This window comes from Hemibagrus wyckioides, linkage group LG10 (assembly GCF_019097595.1).
Source record: "Hemibagrus wyckioides isolate EC202008001 linkage group LG10, SWU_Hwy_1.0, whole genome shotgun sequence".
NCBI lineage: Eukaryota > Metazoa > Chordata > Actinopteri > Siluriformes > Bagridae > Hemibagrus > Hemibagrus wyckioides.
The window spans coordinates 6,904,307-6,922,311 of record NC_080719.1 but is presented as its reverse complement, the minus strand read 5'-3'; positions in this window follow the sequence as shown (position 1 = coordinate 6,922,311).

Genomic DNA, 18,005 nt, shown 5'->3' with positions numbered 1-18,005 from the left:
TTCAGGCAGCGGAGAGCATGATGAGAGAGAGAAAGGGTTTAAAGAAACAATAAATAAATAAACAAACAGAGGTTAAAGTTCACAACAAGTGGAAAAATCAGTGCAATCATGGTGTTTTCGAGGTTTTTAGACATGGCGTAGCAAATAAGGTGAAGAAACATCACATAGTCGTTGATCACTGGTTACACAATTGTTTACACATGACTGTTATTATTAGATATTTGTTTCATAGCAATTGTTGCACTATCAATTTGTTCAGAGACGAATTACGTCTGCGCATGCTCAGTAGCGCCCCATGCCTGCCTGCTAAAGAACAGCAACTTAATCACAGTACTTAAATTTAGATTAAATAAATGTCAGGTGTGTACAAGTATTTATTTTCTTTCATTTTGGAGAAATAAAATGATGTTTGAAATGTGCTCATAGTTAAATCTGAACACTGATTAGTTACAAAGTTGGTTAGATAGATAGATAGATAGATAGATAGATAGATAGATAGATAGATAGATAGATAGATAGATAGATATACATTATTGATCCCATGAGGGAAATACTTGTGTTACAGCAGGTTAGACAGTTAGAAGATACAACACACACACACACACACACATACACATACATACACCATATGTCTTTATTAATTAGTCTATATATCAATCAGCATATCAGAATTAAAGATGTCTTTTGGTGCCCAACATTTATGCACCCATCTAAGAATACACACACAAATATATACCCCAAAAAAATATTCATCCTTGCAAAAACTGTACAATTACATATGACTTTTTACCACATGATGAATGCAGTATGGGGTTAGGTGTTACATGTTACATATATTTTATATCTCAGGACTAAACCTGAGTTATTTACTGTCATGGTGTTTTACATGTCCCCATGGGTTTCCCTCCTGGTTCCCCGGTTTCTCCTACCTCCTACAAAAACCTGGCAGTGGATGGATCAGCTATACTAAATTGCCCCTGGAATTGAGTGGATGTGTGAATGTGTGTGCATGGTGCCTTGTGCTGGACTGGCATTCCATCCATGGTGTATTCCATCCTCACACCGAGTGCTAATAGGGTGGGGTCAGTTGGGTAGGATGACTGGATGAATAAATACATTTTGACATTATTAAACAAAAAGGATATTCAGTATTCTACCACATGGGGGTAGCAGAGTAACATGCTTAATAGAAAGATAGTTTACTGTTCAAAGATCCCTGGTCACTGACCTGTAATTTTCTTTGCTCAGGCAAGTAAGTAAATAAATGAATGACCAGGATATATGTTGGAGACATCTGAAAAAGCTTTATTTAAGGATCTCTTCTCTGTCAGGTACACATACCCCTGATAGTACATTTCCTTGACATGTTGATTCATTTTTTCCCATATACCCTGGGCCTCCCAGTGGTCAGTCCTTATAACCAAGTAGTCTTTATTTAATACAGTATCACACTCTGGCATAATAGTTAAGGCAGTGACACTGGATTTTGGTGAACTGTAAATGATTTGGTTACACTCTCTGAATCCTGTATTGTAACAGACATTTGTTAGGATTTCCCCCTTTTTCCTCCTGTGAACAGTATCTCCATATACACTTGCTGTCCACTTTATTAGGGACACCTGTACACCTGCTCATTCATGCGTCATCTAATCAGGCAATCATGTTGCAGCAGCACAATGAAACAGTCATTCAGATACAGGTTAAGGCTACAGTTACTAAATTTCAGAATAGGATAAAGTACGATCTCTGTGACTTTAGTTGTGGCAAGGATGTTGGTAACAGAAGCTGGTTGGAGTTTTACAGAATCGGCTGTGATCTACAGAATACACAGAATGGTGGAATCAACACGGTGTTGAGAAAGTAACAGCAATCACACACTTTCTTCTCAGTTCTGATGTTCGATCTTTTGACTTTTGATATATATATATATCCAATTGGTTTTTTTATCCAGTTAAAAATCTCTATTGATGAAAGTAGAAAGAAGGAATCCAGTCAAATGCAAAGGAACTGCCAGACCTTTAGCTGCTGTTGTGTTCTTCCCTAATTATTCAGAAAGGCATTTCAAAATTATAGCAAATAATATTTTAGAGAATAACACACACACACACACACACATCATTCTACAGAACACATTAATCTACCATAAATTGTCTGTAAATGCATGCACTATATGGCTGAAAAAATAGCACAGCAAGATAAAGAGGTCTGCAAAATCCATGCATTCATATCTGACATGATTTAATCATTTGAGGGAGGTCTGGACACTGTTTCTGCATTAAACACAGAGAGAAAAGGGCAAAGGGCCATTATTTTTACATTATTCTTATTCTCCTATTACAGGAAAAAGACGAGCACATTCATATTTCCTAGAAACAACCATTATTACCTACATTATTTTTTTTGCCAGTTAGCACAAGAAAAGAAGTACAAATACATTCCCAGGAAATAGCTATTACCTACATTATTCCCTTTAAGAAAACTAGATAATAGGCTGCTCTAGGAGTTAACACTTGTTTCACAGTGGTAAAAGAGCAGAGCGCACAAAACACAAAGGATACAGTTCAGATCAAAAGGTCAAAAAATGTGTGCAAGTGTGAACCTTTTTGTGTGTGTGTGTGTGTGTGTCTGCATTACAGCCCAGTGCAGACCCTCAGAAACAATGTCCAGGCTTCCATTAAACAGAGCAAACACAAAACCTGAGATCCCAAAGGTCCCTTTAACTCTCTGCACCATTTATCACACAGATGGTATATGCGTGGCTATATACACACATGCAGCAGAGTGAATTAGATGACATAATGTGACTTATGGTAATGTCTTTATGATTCCTTTTGATTTACTTAAATCTGAAAACGAAACCAAAAAGTGAGGGGTTTGTTCCTGGCCTAATGACAGAAGGAGAGGAGCAGCCAAACAAATATACATATCTGAATGAGGTGGGCCATGGAGGAGCTCAGAATGACTACACCAAACATGAGTCACATAGAACATACACACTGACTAATTCAGTAACCAGTAAAACAAACCAATATATCCCTGGACAAAATGTTAGATTTTGCAATACAACTCTCTGTTCTCAGGAGATCTCAGGAAAAGACACGATCATGCTCATGTGCTCTGAGAGCAAGTCCCAGCACCATACGTCCCATAATTATATTCATGTATCAAGTTTTAATTCCACTGCAACCTGAGCTGCCTCTACCTCTTAATCATAACCTTAACCTTTATATAACCTTTTATTAATCTTTGTAAAAGTTAGACTAAAATCATGTTGGCAAATAAATTGTGCAAGTCAGACATATCCCTGTTTTAAGAAATGAACTAAAATTGGTTATAGTTTGTAGAAGAGGGCTATGAAGAATTACAATCCCATGTTATCCCTACAATCCCTAATGTAATTAATTCATTCACTTAATGTACAACCAGCATTTTACACATAATTTCAGTGAGTTTTATGTTCTGGTAAACTTTTCAGAATAAAGTGTATTGAAATACACTGTTAAAATCTGAATGACCAACAACCATCTCCTTCCTTCCTACCTTTCTTCCTGGACATTTGTGTTTCCAGCTGCCTCCTGATGACCAATCAGAAGCTTCACAAGTACTCACACTCTATATAAATTCACCCTGCGTTTGTTTGTTTTTGTTTGTTTGTTCGTTTCTTTCTTTCTTTCTTTCTTTCTTTCTTTCTTTCTTTCTTTCTTTCTTTCTTTCTTTCTTTCTTTCTTTCTTTCTTCAATGTCTGAGAATTGTATTTCCAACTGCCACACGATATGTCTTCATGATCATTACAGCAGCTCCTCATCTAAGCACATGCTTTCTTACTTTCTTGCTTGTTTTGGTTAATCCTAATAGGGGTTTTTCTTGATGTTTTAGGGGGGAAAATCCTGCATAGCCCTTTAATATCCTTGTAGGCATATCATTAGGTAAAACACATGTAGGTTTATTTAATATTTTTAATTCGAATCTGTAAGTACAGATCCATGTCATTGGAAAACAAAAACAATTCTAGGTAATAAACACTTAAGACATTTAAACCACATACAGCATTAGGCAGATTTTTTTAGAATGAGAACCACTTCGATATTATCAAACTACATTATCTTCAATATTATCAAACTAAAACTCTAAGTGTACTGTATGTGAAAACAGAAATACTTGACTCGGTTGGTCCACAGTGTAAACAGCATACCTGAAATACTGAAAAATAGACAAGCTGTAAAAGAAAAGATGTCCTCAAGAATAAACCTGATAGCTTATGCATCACATTCTCACCTTACCGCAGAACTGAATGAAAACTATGTGGTTACAGGAGGAAGTCAGGTAGTGTGACTCAGGTCATTGTGCCAGAGCAGGGTTCTGTGTGTGCACTTAAGCATAAAGGGTGTGTTTGGCACAAAATGAGTTATAGCAGGATGTTTCACAATACAGTGCAAGGCTGAGGGGCACCGATTGCTTTTTACAGCTTCGTTTGCCATTATAAATGTGTCATTCAGTGGGATTTCCATTTGAAGAAAGAATAAAAAAACTCTTTATGTGTCCATTAAATATTGTTTTGTTGTCTGCTAAACGTATGGTTCATTACTGACAAATAGCTGTGGCTTTCGCTTAATCCTTCAAGTAAAGAGAGTTGACATTACGCTAATTATCAATGAATAAAGAAAATACAGTGATGTAACAAGCATTGTAGGTTGTAATAATAGCAGATAAAGTCTTTCCCCAAAACTTTAACTGTCACTTGAGGTGAGAATAGTTAATTTAGTAATAATTCATATCAGACAGTGTCACTATTCTGCAGTCTTTGTAACCGTTCCATCCTGTATTGTATTAGTCGGAATAAAACAAAACAAAACAAAAAAAACAACGGAAACAAGAAAACGGAAAGCAGGAAATTCTCTTTCCTGAGAACGCTCGCTCTTACAAAGCACCGACACCCAAGACTCCTTCCATAAATGTTAAATAAACATCTCCTTATAAAAAGCTATCCATGATTATGCGCTTCCTTTGTTAAATAACAATATATTTCTAACCCATTTATTATTTAAAAACAAACCTGTAATTTGAATTAAAGCCAGCAGTCATGTTAGAACTGTTATAGAAAAGCCTTTGGACCAATCAGATTCAAGAAATCAACTGAGGTGTAGTTAATAACCCGAACATTTTTGTAACCATGTTTTTTTTAACCATGTGAGGAAACATACCTCTTGTGTCGCCTGTAATATATTCATACATATTAAATAAGTGTATTTTGTATCTATACATTTGTTACCATGTCCGTGCCACTGATATATCGAGAAAACCCAAATAATGTTGTGACGAATCAGAATTGTTCCTATAGTGATTCCTGTCCAGTGAGAAAGCAGCTGTAATTGTATACTACCCCCAAAGACACCTATATGGTAGATGCACCTGTAAAAAGGACCAAACACAAGCTCTGTACACCTGATACAGTGGCAACCAAGTCTCTGTGCTGAGATGGCAATTAGGTGCAGAACTGGAAAAGAGAGCATACTTCCTTGTTACTGCCAGGAGACAGACTCATTAAATCAGCCGGTGAGGAATTTGTCAGAAAGGACCCTTCAGATTCCAGCAGATCTTCTCTAGTGGGCTTACAGGAATATAGAGGGTTACTGAAACACTGCAACATGAAACTAACGACAAAAAAATAAAATCTGTAGAACAAATGCATAAATTATTTCAAATATTCACTTGCTGGAGCACAAAATATAATTTTGCATATTAAATACAGCTGTTTAGGTAAATTATAAAAAGAGATTTGGTGTCTTGGTGTCTAAAAGCAAGACAATTGGAAAAATAAGATATTAACAGTAGGAAAATAAATATATAAGAGCAGTTCAGAAGTTTATATCCTTCTACCTGAATATGATACAATATTGTATATAACTCATAAATATAAGTTATAATACGTACTACCTGCCTTTCAGAACCTGCTCATTATTTTGTTTCATTTTTACTTTTTTATTTTAATTCATTTTTATTTATTCATCATCATTTTCGGAGGGAGTCTCCAGTGCCAACAGCTCCATGGCTTCAGTACAGAGAGCTTTCTGCTTCCCTGCCCAAATGGCAAGCGGCTGTGTTTTTTTAATATGGCATAATATGGCATGAGTCATAACAAAAATGTGTTTTATTGCTGTTCTACAACATTAAACATAACTATAAACAGATAAAAAGCATGATGTGTCATTCTTTAATGGGCAGATGGCTGTGGTGTCAGCAATAAAACACTTTGGGACATGCTTTTATTGGAACATAATCTGCGTTTGGGCAGCATCACACCATCTTGTTGTTGATTATCTTCCTATAACAGCACAGCACACTCTGAGTATATAATAGCTTATGTAATCTATATGCTAGAAGTGCCTGATAGACACAATTTAAAAGAAAGCATGATGTATGCACAAATTATTTGATGTTTTTATCAAGTCACTTTGCAGAGTTCTGCACACTGCTAGATGTCATCTGCGAGAAAAAACAACAAATGATAAAGTCTCTAAAACACACTAGTTTATCATTTGACTACTGATTCGTTTTAAATCAATTTAAACCATTTTTCCATCTTTAAAACCACATACACTAATGTTAAATAAACACAAATGAGCTGTTTCATATAAAACCAGCTCTATAGCAGGTATAGGAATAGGTCCTAAGGAAGAACTTACTAAGTTCTTGGCCATTGTGGGTTCTGGAAAAATTGTAGCAAGCAGTATCTACAAGTAGTTGAGCTGCTCTTGCTATTTAGCATGTTGTGATGCTAGCTAAATTTCTCTGAGGTACAGATGTAACTTAGCTAACTGCAATTTTATTAAAAAGGAGTCTTCTTTCAGGACCTCAAACATTTTCTTATTGAATGGGGATTGAAAACAAAAAGGTTGACAAAAGACAGGCTCGTTCTCAAACCAGAAATGTAAGACTGTTCAAATGATTAGTTTATCTGAACAGCTATGACCATGTTTGGCACTGCTTCAAGTTGTTATTCTCCATGAAACTTGACTCCCCTAGGTAATATTGCTTTTTTTTTCCCTTGTAGCATAATCTTTCACCCTCTGCTAATCCCTGGAATGTGTCACTTTATGTTGCCGTGTCTCGTTGTTCACAAGCTCGGCTGCTCGGTCACTAATGAAGGCAGGGCCTTGAGACAGACTTTCATTAAAAACTCACCAAAACGTCCACAGTCCTGCAGGGTGCCAATCAGCCACGGCAGTGTTCTTACCCACTCAAGTGCACTTCACCCAAATCAGTGGCTGTAATGGGGGGGTACTGAGCCTGGGGGACACATTCCCTGCACGGGGTGTGAGAGCGCTGAGAGACGAGGGGCTCGATGGAGTGTCTGTTGGAATTAAAGTAAGTCTCCATCTCATTAGAGCATGGTCCCTAAGAGCTCGATCAACACGATTTCTCAAAAAACTTGTAGGAGTCTGAATGATGTATAAGAAAAGGTACAGCGCCATTGTTCTCTTGTTTGTGGTTTGAAACTTTGTCCTTAGATTGTGTGACTATTTACGAATTTGTAGTCACAGCTTTGGTCATCACTAGGACGCCGATGTGGACTTTGATCCTGTTCATGGACAGATTTGAGACAGCCCCAAGAAGGCCCCTTGTTCTGAGAATCATTAATGCACAGCAAGAGAGGTGTGGTATTGTAAAACAGTTCACCTAACAGATTACAATAGGCCATCGAGGGGTGAATATGAATAGTGTCAGTAATCACATTGTCTGTTTGGGGACAGGATTTGCTAGGGTTCATGTCAGGAAGTTCATGTCAGCTGCAAATCAGACTAAATATTTTGTAACCCTTTACTATAAGGTCTGCAAATAAGCATATATCAATTCTAAACTAAGGTTTTTATAGTAATGAACTAATACATGCATTAATTCTTGGTGCATTTGGAATTAAATAAGCACAGAACAGCCTCTGAGGTACATGTGAATGACCAATATTAACAATTAAATAATAGTTACATCTTAACATCTTGTTTTCCAGATCCACCATAGCCCTGTCCAGGATAAAGCAATTACTTAACCTTCATATGGTCTTCCCATTGACTTTTATTAACTCTTTTTAAAGCACGAAATGTAAGATTTTATTATTAATTATTAATTATCACCCATTTCTATGTTACCCCTTTTAATTAACTTCATGTACACATATTACCACAAAAAGTACAATTCATGGTCAGTTTCTGATATAAAAACATTTTAAAACAGGTCAAATTTGACCCCAATGACAACAGGACGGTTAAGACACAAGAATAAAATGACTCCTTTTTTTTTCAAGGACCATTTTTGCATGATTATTTTCAGTATTCAGAAGTGGAAGCATGTTTTTGAGGGAAAATGCATTTTTTTATTCTTGAGAATTATTTTAGAGGAAAGGGGATGATGATAGAGGATGTTGTTTGAGTAGAAAATTTTAAGTCAGTGTATGCCATTTAATATGTATATACCTATTCTTTCAAACACAAACTCAAAGCCAGCTTTATTATCATTATGCATAGTGCACAATGAAGTGAGGTCTTGAGCCATTTATTGCTATATTACACACTTAAAATGAAAAAAGTAACAGCACGTAGATTAGTGTGGATGAGAGTGAACAAACCAAACTTATAAATGCAAAGTGTTTATTGATCAGGTAATAAAGTAATAAGGTAATAAAATTAGCTTCAATCAAGATGCTGAACAAAACAGAAAACAACAAAAACCTAGCACAGATTGGTGGACTGCTGTTTGTATCCCTACAGCCATCTTGTAATTTGAATAATGCCAATAATTCTGGTTAGCTGTGTTACATTTTTGAGTAGCTACTAAAAGCAGTATGATCTTTTTCCTCTCAAACATTACTAATAGTTTGAAATACAGATCGCTTAAACCATTGGAACCTCGAAAATGATTTCTGCCAAAATAAATATCCAATACTTAATAAAGCTGGTCCTGTGCCATAAAAACGCCCAGGTTTCTGCAATTGGCAGCTACTTCAATGATGAAAGGAATTTAGTCAGAAATCTGATAAGTTCGAGCTTTATATATCCCGAATTATATTACATTGCGTTAATTTATTAGTTTATCATGCTTTCATGCCCGAGGTAACGGAAATTATGAATTTGACTGGAATTACACGCTTAAAAGGAATTTTCCCCGAGTTACTGACTACACAACTTGCTTTCTGAGTAATGCTTACAGGTTTCAAATTTTGCACACCACATCTATCAAAATTAGTGGTTTTCTTACTGACAAATCACCAACATGTGCAGTCATAGCAAATGCAGGTCCAGTCAAAACAAAAGCATTGAATCACTTCTCAAGGATGATTCACTCAACCTTTAATATCACAGTCAGCGTCACAAGTCCATTGTTTAAGGGCATTTATTGAGAACTATTGTTTTATGGATGGAACTCAGGCAGGCTAACACGGCAGAGATGTTCTCTTTAAGGCCAGATGCTGCTGACCGTTCAGCTCAGTGAAGACAGAGTGGCTTTATGGGCCCTCTATTAACCAGCTGCTCCACCTCTGAACTCTTAAAACAGCTCGAAAACTGACCAATGTCAGACCAATGCAATACGAAAAGCACTTAGCAGGCATGTGGGATTGCACCTCCTGTCCAAAACACTACAAAGAACCTGGAATATATACCGTAATCTGTACCAAATAAGTAATTGTACTTAACTCTTTTTCCCAGAGCCCAAAAAATCAAATTTGTGCCTGTTATTTCTTTGTCATGTCACACTTGTGCTTAAAGTGTGACACACAATGGTGCTTAATGACTCATGAAAGTAGGACTTGTGTAGTAGTGAATGTGTAGTTTTTCTTTAAAAATTCTGTTTTTTACCTAGCCTCCTAGGGGCAATATATTAACTGAAACGCTCTAAAAAACCTTTTTTTTCCACACAAATATTTCTGTCTTTAAAGTAAATGCTGATCAAGCCCATTTCTGCTCTCCTAGATGCCCTTAAGTGCTTGGGCATCTAAAATTTGAAGGTGTTATCTTCAACCACTAAAATTCTGTTTTCCAAAAAAAGGTAAAAACATATCTCACACATATCAAGCCAACGGTGTCATGATTTATTTCATATCAGACTTGTGGTGATACAATAATTCATTTCTTTATACTGATCAAAAATGTACGATAAGTCAATATCCAGTGTACATGTACAGCCTCAATACTTTTCAGTTGTTGCCTTTTAAATCTATGCTTGACATTTTGAAGATGCACTTATCCAGATTTGGCTTATGACAGATAGATAGATATGATAGATAGATAGATATGATAGATAGATACTTTATTCATCCCAAAGGGAAATGTTTGTCATTAATACAACTGAGCAGTTGAGTTAAGTGCCTTACTCAAGGGCCCAGCAATTTCAGTAATTGGATTTGAATTCATAACCTGCCAATCGGTAGTCTAACGTCTTAACCACTGAGCTACCTGCTACCACCCAGGCTAATTTTTACTCCACTAGCTTGTAATGAACATCCTTTTGACACATTGAAAGTAAAAATAAAGTGTGGAAGAATAATGATTTATAACCACACTGTCCAGTGTCATGGGCTCCTTTTTTGGGTCTGGTTCCTTTCAAGAGTTCTTCCTCATGTCATCTCAGGTTTTCTCTTTAGGGATCTAAATGTAAATATGGATTTCTGTAAATCAGCTTTGTGACAATATGTTAAAAGGCCTATAAATATAAAAAAAACTTGATTATATTAAAACTGAAAGGAAATTTGAAAAATTACAAAATGGCAAAACTTTTTCTTTTTATACACCGGAGTGAATTTAAATGTGGGCATTTCTAAATGGTGCAGCTAAAAAATTTCACCTCAGCCAACTTTCAGTTTACTGTATAGCTTTAGGTTAAAGGGATTCATTAAAGCCTCATGTAGTCATTATCCTTCTGAGAACTCTCACTGATCTCTTGCTCGATTAGCTTTATTTAGGAGGTTTCCTATGCACTAAAAAGCAAACAGCTTTAAGCCAGGTGATGAATGAAGAGCTAAAGCTTGCCAAAGACGTGTTGAATTGCAGTAGCCCTTTAGGTGACCCTTAGTGACCCAGATCTTGTTGAGGAAATTTCAGCCACTTGCACACTGACATGGGAACAGAGAGGAATGTCAGGTATGAACAGGTTTTTTTCTCTCTCTTTTTTAAAGCTGTTTGCTCTGGATGTTTTGTCTGAACTCACAGATGTGTGACCAGAGGAGAAAGGCAGGCAATGCCAGCAGGGGAAATACCATCAGATCAACATGTTTGGTCTTGGAGAAGGTTCAGAAGCACCAGCATGTTAAATCATTGTTGTAAATGTCTCAATGAACATTAGTTGTTAAACCTAATGCCTAGTTTCCAGTTACAATAATAATAACTTTTTTTTATTGAATTCATTTCACTTCAATTTCATCGGTTTCGGATTTTAACAAATGGAGTCACTTAGCAGCTTAAATAAGAAATATATAAATTCAGGATAGAAATTCTTAATTAATCCGTTATGACAAGCCAGAGGTGACGATGGCGAGGCAAAACTCTCTGAGATGATATAAGGAAGAAACCTTGGGAGGAACCAGACTCTACCCCGACCTCATTTGGGTGACACCGGATAGTGTCATTAAAAATCATTTCCCTTTTAAAACTTTGTACTATAGGGTCAAAAACATGCATTTATTTAACTAGGAAATGCATTCAAGTTTTAACATGAAGTCTATCTTGTTGAAGTTACCAACCCACTGACGGAGACTTGAATGCAGTCCAAAGCCGATAGTTTAATGGTTATGTTGCTTTTCCAATCCTCCTTTTGTCATTCTTAGTTGCTCTTTATCACATAATATGACTGAAGTACACTTGTAATTTAAGTTTGTAATTATGGAATCAATGGAAATAATAATCTTTGAAGCACACTCCCACTAGGTAAACATGACCAATAGAAAGCTTTCATAGATGACTATTCCCATTTTTCTTGCTAATCATTCCATCATTATGATAATCCATTGGTAATGTTGCTGTTAAATTGTACAAACCCTCCTGTTAAAGTGGGCCAAAACCCCAGGTTAAATTAGCAACCACACCCTGAATGAGTTAACACTTAAGTAATGCTTGATTTATCATGTACAATATATCAGGAGGCCCCATGCATTTGTTTGGTGTAACAGAAACTACACTGCCCTGCACTGAATGATCAACTTTTCTGTAAAAAATGAGTGAAAAGGATGGGCCTGGGGCAAAAGACATACTATCGTAATATCATATTATCCCAACAATTGCTCCTGTTGTAGTATTGTATCAGGGGAGTTTGTTTCCCGTGACAAAAGGTTTGGATTAATTTCATGAGGCGAATTCTAACAGCTCACTTTCCGTATTTATAATGAATGGGAAATGCAACTCTATAGATATTGTGTAAGCTATGGAATAAAATATAACAGTAAATAAACCATGAAATCAGTTTCCATGCAGTTTTTGCAGTAAAAGTCTACATTCACCACTGTACATTGCATTAACATGTACAATGATGAACTTCCATAAATGGCATTATGAAGTAGTAAATACTGTTCATAGTAAAGTAAGTATATAAAGAAAGAAAGAAATGAATAGTGTACAGAAACCCTGAACTGCTGCAAAAATTGTAAGCGCTATTGTTTGTCAGTATTTCGATTTAATAATTGTTTTATCTAAGATATTTACTATTTTAAAATATTATGTTGATATTTTGATTTATTTTTTAAATAATTAATAAATAAAAATAACAAATAGTTTATAAAAGCCCTACATTGAAACTTAACAATTAGCATATTAATAACATTTAATAATAATATTAATAATGAATATTTTGAGACAAATGTATTGGATATTAGCTTATAGTAATAATATTTACTAGACAGCAAGTAAGTCAATATAAGTTCAAAACATTTAAACCTTGGGCTATTTAAGTTGCTTTAAGTAAGTTGTCCTGCTTTAATCCATTAAATTCAGAATTTTCTGAACCTGTAAATGGTTTCATTTTGTATTCCAAACAAAGATGAAGCACATTGTCATTCATTTATACCGAAATGAATTGAAACAAACAAAAAATATAGTGTAACACATTAAAGTTACATGTGTTTCATGGTATGCAGATATGAAATGCATTAGTGGTGCGTTACATTTCTTATTTATATGCTGACACACAAAACTGGAACAAATGAAAAGAAAAACCAACATAGTTATATAGAGTTAGTAAGGTGTTGAACCACCACAAGCCACTAGAACAGCTTCAGTGCACCTTAGTACAGCATCTGTAAGGTTCTAGGACCGTACTGGAGTGAATACTGTTCTTCCATAAGACATTCTCTCAGTTTGCATCTTAGAGTCATCCTGGAAGAGATCGTTCCCATTGAAATGTTTATCAAAAAATGAAACAGTCAGAATACAATATAGTGTTAACTGCTGTCATTGTACCCCTCATATACTTCTAGTGTGGTCCATTCTGAAGTGATAAAGTTTACACAGGGGACTTGAAAGATGAAAACATCACAGTAGCCATTTGAAGGGTCATTTCAAGCCCACATGATGAAAAGCGTTTACTTCAAAGGACCCTTCTAATTGCTCAATACTAAAGGGATGTACAGATGTAGACTTAACCCCTGCTGTAATTACTTTGACAGGAGAAATGCTGGTGAGAATTAGTGAGCTTACCTATAAACTGGACTTGATTTGTGAGGCACTAAAGGGGGTCATACATGTGGTTTAGGACAAAAAATCAGCTACATTCTAAAACTTAAATCCTTTGCCCATTCTTTTTGGATTCATGTTGACATATCACATCTACATCAATATACTATAAATTGTGTATCAATGTGTATCCGTATATTTCACATGTACACCCACAGTCCACTTTATTAGGAACGCCTGTACATTCATGCAGTTATCAAAATCAGTGAATCGAGTGGCAGCAGGGCAATGCAAAAAATCATGCAGATACAGGTTAATGTTTACATCAATCATCAGAATGAAGAGGGGGCTCTCTGTGACTTTGACTTTGATTCGTGGCATTGGATAATGGTACCAGATGGGCTGGTTTGAGTATTTTATAGCCTGCTGATCTCCTGAATATTTCACACACAACAATTTCTTGACGTTTGCACCTTTACACCAGCAACATAGTTACAACAAGATTTGCAGTCTTTCTTTGGATCAACAGAGATATAAAATTAGTATTTTAGAGCTTTTAATCTTGAAGGATTATTGTGATGTAAATTCAACAAAAGACTCTTATAGCACTAGTAGTAGTAGTGGGTGTTATTGTTTTTGTTGCATTTTTAGAAGGAGTCTCCAATATCAGTGTTTTTGTAAAGGTAAAGCTAGTGCTTTACATTTTTCAGTCAATGTGAGCTTGAGGTAAAGGCAAGGGAACAACTGTTATAGCTGCTATAGCGTAAGATGTTTAGCAAAGGTTTCATATTCAATATTAAATGTAACTTGAAATGGATAAAATGTATGATGTGTCAGACTTTAATACATAAAACACACAGTAACACATGCAGCAATATTATTTTTTAAGAAACATGTATCTAACTAGCTAATGACTTGTTTATTAAATGTTGAGATTGAATGCTTTTAGAGTTTTATTTTCTTTTTATTGTTTTTTGAACTACAATCAGCATTAATTTATTCCATCCCATCTTCCTCCCCACCTCATTCCATTATTATGCAACCCAGACCTAAAGCCATTATCTATACCCACTTTATTCCTAATTAGGGTCACAGGGATCTGCTGGAGCCTATCCCAGCGCACATTGAGCGAAAGGCAGGGGTACACCCTGGACAGGTCACCAGTCCATCACAGGGCCACACATATAGACAGACAACCACACACACACTCACTCCTAAGGGCAATTTAAAATTACCAATCAACCTAATGTACATGTTTTTGGAGGAAACCAAAGTAAACCCACGCAAGTACAGGGAGAACAGGCAAACTCCACACAGAAAACCCGGGATTCAAACCCAGGACCTTCTTGCTGTGAGGCAGCAGTGCTAACCACTAAGCCACCAAGCTGCCCAACCTAAAACATATTTAAACAATTTCTGATACGGCGTATTAAAATCAGAGGCAGCATATGCATCATAAGAAACTGACAGAAATAACAGGTTCAGAGTTTTGCACTACAGCTTTATCAGTTAATGAGGAAACACATGAGATAATAGATTGTAAGTGTATAGTTAAACAAATTGCACAAGCCAAAACATTGACCTGCCTTAGGATAGGAAAGGAAATTAATTATTGTTCAGTATGTGAGTTTCATGTGAACTTCATAAAATCCTGCTCAGTCTCTGCTCAACCAGTCACAGCAGAACAGGTTTTACATAACACCAGTAAATGAAATATCATAAAGTCTTGCATTTTAAATCTGCTTTACGTAAACACTTCTTTTTGAGCTCTCTGAGAGACTACGTATATTGTATGATCGAACTGTTGAAAACTTTGAATTTTGCAGCTTCAACCAGGAACCGCAATGGATTTAACTGGGATTTTCACCTACAAATAAAAAAAGTAAAAGTTGTCATTGCATAAGTGCTCACCTTTTGTTGCTATAAAAACCCTAAATTAGTTCTGGAGCAACCAGTTACATAATTAACTGGAAACATTCTCATAATTATTTAAATGATGTTCACCTTTGTGTAGTGTGTTCTTACTATAAAACACCTGTTCCTGAAAGTCCCCTGAGAACATACCAATACAAATAGCATACCAAAGTCTGGGTGAAAGTTCTGGAAAAGTACCAATATGGGTTTGGTTATAAAAATGGATGACAAACTGTCTACAGAGCCATTAATTTTATTATTAAAATGTGAAGATTACTGCACGACTGCCTAAAGTATATTATCCACCAAATATCAATGGCAGGTTAAAGATGGCATTAACCAGAGATGCAACAAAGTGCTCATGGGTTACTCTGAAGGAGCTGGAGAGATCCACAGTTCAGATATAAAATAATATTTTGGATGGAAACATGTAAAAAGATTTCCAGGCTCTTTTAAGACCAAAAATTTGGCGTAATGCAGCACTGTGCATTACCTCAGTGAAGCATAGTGGTGGCAGCATTATGTTCGGGTACCAATCTTTTCCAGGAGCTTCAACTTCCAATAGGACAGAGACCCTAAGCATACTGCCAAAGCTACAGTGAAGTGGTTCAACTCCAAGAACATGAATCTGTTTGAAATTCTCAAATGAAAGCCCAGGCATCAATCCAAAAGAAAATCAATCCAAGTAGCAAGACTTGAATGATTCTGTTCATCAAAATCCTCATCCAGTTTGATAGAGCCTCAGCAATTCTGCCAAGAATAACTGGCAAGATCCAGATAGATAGATAGAAACATATCCCAGAAGACTTGCAGCTGGAATTAGTGCCAAATATGGTTCTACAATGTGCAAGACTTTGTATATTGTTGTTTTAATGTATTTTTGTTGTTTGTTCTATGACTTCATCACAATAAAGTTTTGATATAACACTTTAATATCCTGTCTATGATGAGATTTTCAAGGTAATACAGGCAAAGAGTGCAAGTCAAATGTCTGCAGTGAAGAGAATAGAAAATCAGGCTCCGCACTGATTATGCACTCCACACAATGCTGAGGCAAAAGAAGAATTTCTTAACAGGGGGATGCCGAACTTTGTTTTCCATGCCTGGGGACATGCTTGACCTCTTAAACCAGCTTTGGCCTTTGACCTTGCCATTTCACACCCACTAATAATGGACAAATCAGCTGCACAAGACTCCACCTAGTAATTACACTTTTCATGAAAGAACGGTGTAAATGCTTATCATTCACACTCTTTGTCTTTTACAGGAAGAACAATACAATGAACATGGTGTATGTGAAATGAACAGTTTTGTGACGATGACTTGTCTCAGTATGTCTTTCCTTGCCACTGTAGCCTCTGGCTGATCATCAGGGTTAGATAACAAAAAACCTTAGCTCAATATACAATATAGATGCTACTTTTTTGGAAGATTTCCAGAGATGTTTATTAGTACCTATGGCAGAGCAGTAACTCCACAGCAAACATTTACACAGTGCTGCTGAAAACAGGGCATGGATAAACACCTCATTTCCTCTTAAGATCTGCAGTGACACATTTGACCTGTCAAAAGCTATAAGTGGAACAGTCTAGAAAAACGACTCCGTCTGAACAAAGTGACAACGTGCTTTCAAATGTCAACAAGGCACAGAGACCTAAGATTAGTTTTTTGTTAAGTCAGCCATGCAGGCCGAGAACAGGCTTCAAAACAATAGCAGCAAATGAATATAATGATTTAAAGGTATGTGTTTTGCATTCTGCTAAAAATATACTTGCTTTTATAGGGTGTGATGGAAGCTGTTGGATGATTTTCTTTTAATCCCAAAGGTTTATAAAAAAAAATGAATAGATTTCAATAAGATATTTAGATGTGTACTGGCTAAATCATTAGATAAACCATTAAAGAAAAAAGCATTTAACTTAACAAAGCAAGGCTGTAATTTACTAAGATTTCAAATCATGGGATCATATGGATATAGGATTTTGTATATATGCAAAAAGTGGGTGTGTTGCTGATACTTTTTAAGGAATAATAGAGTATATTATGTCCTGTGCAAAATATGGTGAATAAATCTAAAATATAAATATAAATATAAAAGCTTAATATAAACTGAATATAGCACCTGTTTTCGGTTGTACTCATTTTCTCTAGTAGTCGTGATTCTCAGTGGGACTTTCAGGTTTAGTAAGTCATGTTGTGGTTTTTTAATTCATTGACTTGCATTGACATCATTTTGTATTTTGGACTTTTAAGTAAAAAAACACCACAAGTTGCATTTTGTACATACCGAAGGCACAATATTCATCAAGATGATTTTAAAAAGTGCCTTTACTAATTCCTTCATTAAGTGCAGTTTGCATTCCTTTGGTAATTTAATCAGTTGAAGAGCTCACCATGATTGTGTATCAGCCCAGCCACTAAAATGGGACACTGTGTTTGAGA